Consider the following 2,852-nt stretch of genomic DNA (forward strand, 5'->3'; position numbering starts at 1 on the left):
ACTACCTTTCCGATGCAAAGAATTATCGAAATCGGTTGACGTGGTCCAAAGTTATGCGGTAACATATATAAAAAAAAAAATAATAATAAAAAAAATATTCCGACGAACTGATAACCTCCTCCTTTTTTGGAAGTCGGTTAAAAATAGAGGGACTACATGTTCCAATGAGGAATTCAATGATATCGAGTGGGATGCATATAATAAGTTTTTTCATATGAAAAGTTATGGGGAGATACTGTAAACATACTGTTGTGATACTGTTACGCATATGAAATTATAGCAAGATGAATTTTCATACATCTTCCCATAAAAAGTTTAACAGATGCAGAGATACCAAGCAGGGGTTTTCCCATTTTGATGCCTTTTTAATATAAAAACCAACCGAAAAGGAGGAAAGCGGCAACTCCGCCATTCACATACATGTCAAAAGTATGAATTTCAAAAATTAAAAACAATAAACAAACAAATTCAAAACAGAGAAATTCTTTGTACTAGAACTTTTTGAATAGAAGCTACTCACGTATAGTGGACAATCAAAATACAAACCACTATGGCTGCGTTTCTTTATACATTCCGGATAATCCCATTTCACAGCCGGAATAAACAGAATGCGTTTGAAATATATGTCAACATATCATCAGGAACGTTCTAAAGAATAAATAAACAAAAAAGTTTATTCCAAACATTCAGAATGAACAAAGAAATGCAGCCTATGATAACAAACTTAAAAACAAGACATTACAGAACATTTTAATGAGCTTTATATCACATTTAAGTAAAAATAAGCCTATATTTTGCAAGCTGGCAAAGAAATGAAAATGTGTATTTTTTGTTTTTTACACAAAATTATAGAAGGCATGTATACTTTTCCCCATGATAAAAATATAGTATACCGTTCTCTCAATTTGTCGGCCATGATTTTTTTTTGAAGTTTGCCAACATTTTAAAATCATATAAAAGAGAAAATAAAAAATTGAAATTGTTCGACTTGTTGCAACAACAATCTTGAGATTGAAAATGAAAATGTGTGTGTGAGTTTGTGAGTAAATTTAAAAATTAAATTGCTTGGAAACGTCAACAATTTTAAAAGTGACTCAGCGGTTCTACCTTACTATATTTTTACCATGCTTCTCCCTATCATTTTTTCAAACAGTTTATGCTTCTTTCTGGCTTTTACAAAATGCAGGGATACCCCACTTATTTCGGTACAATATGATCGTAATGTATTTTCAATTCGAAATCAAAGAAAAACATCCCACGAAAATGTTTGCGATTTTAGAACAATTAGTGTATATTTGCAAACTACTTCAAACAATGGAGTGTCATATCTTAAAAGGTTCAGAGAATTAACGAAACAAACAAACATTTTATGGTCTTTTATTTCCTTCGCACCGCATTGCTATTTTTTCTAACTTTTCCTTTAGTTTAGCGCTGTAACCTATTACGTTACATCTTTTAATTTATACATCTGAACTGTTTTCAATGAGCATTTTTTCATTTGCTCCAGAATTTTTGGGTACATTTTCTTATAGTATCTCTCATTCTTTTTTATATTACATATATACACTCCGAAGTTCGGCGGCTGCTGTTGAGCATTACGTAGAGCCTGAGTTCAAGCCCAGTTTTTTCTAATAGTGGTTGCCCCTCTGTTGGTAATAGTAAACCTCCGAGTGTATTCTGTCATGGAAACAACTTCTCATTAAAATACAATTGCCGTTCAGAGTCGGCGTAAAACTGTCCTTTACTTTGTGTGACAAAATCACGCACGCTGCATTTCGGAGGAGAAGCTAGGCCAAACACTAACATATTGTTCAAGCGCCAATATGTATATCGTCGTTTAAAGTACAAAAGCGCGTATCGCGGTTCTGCAAAACTTCGGAATTGAAATTTGTGCCAAAAAAGATATTTGGTCATCGGAAGCTCCTGATATCAAGCCCTTAGCCATTTATAATAAAATATCGACACTTAGACATAAGGAGAGAAGATTATTAAGTTTAAAAGAGAGAACCGTTTTTAATTAGGACAAGTTTCACTCTCTCCTATAAAATTTAGGCAACCTCACATACGACGTTTTGCATTTCCTTGATACGTAGAAGTATTGCATACATATTTTAGTGCCTTTTCAAGTATAAAATCTGTGAGAAACGGAAGAAAACGGCATCCCTATGATTTCAACTTTATGCCAAACGTTTCGTAAACAAGAAATTCTGAACAAAAAACTGTTTTTCCATAAAGATGTTTAAATGGAAGCACTACAAATATGGAAAAATAGCAATCCACAAGGCTTTATTGGTAGTTGGTCCTTTTTAAAGCACATTTAACAAAAAATAAGCTTCTAGTTTCGAAGCTAGCACAAAATACAATTTTTTTATTTGTTGTTTACACACAAAATATTGTCAAGTATACAAGTCATATATATTAACAATTTCGTTTTCATTCATTTCTTCATAGAGTTGGTGCTTCTTTTATAAGAAAATTCATACGGCTTATGAACAGATTCATACCATGTAAATGTAGCATTAGTCTACCCGACTTCCCCTAATATGCTTTCAATGCATCTCTGTAAAAATATTAGGGCTATTCGCGATTCGGTGCATAAGAGCTGACAAATTTATACAATTGCAGAAATATGCCATGGATTGTGAGCGACCTTTATTAAACTGTCATGGTAAAACTTTTTTAATCAGTTGATAGACATGTCAACCAGAGTTGCAATGCATAGCATTTTCATGCTATGGATTTTCGGTATTGCAAATTTGTCAAGCCATGACAAATGCAAATGCGTGTATTTTGTTTGTGTATTGTAAATAGTTTGCAATACAAATTTGCAATGCAATGATGCTAGGCCATTT

This window comes from Rhagoletis pomonella, unplaced genomic scaffold (genome assembly GCF_013731165.1).
Source record: "Rhagoletis pomonella isolate Grant_MI unplaced genomic scaffold, Rhpom_1.0 Rhpom_scaffold_00008, whole genome shotgun sequence".
Classification (NCBI taxonomy): domain Eukaryota; kingdom Metazoa; phylum Arthropoda; class Insecta; order Diptera; family Tephritidae; genus Rhagoletis; species Rhagoletis pomonella.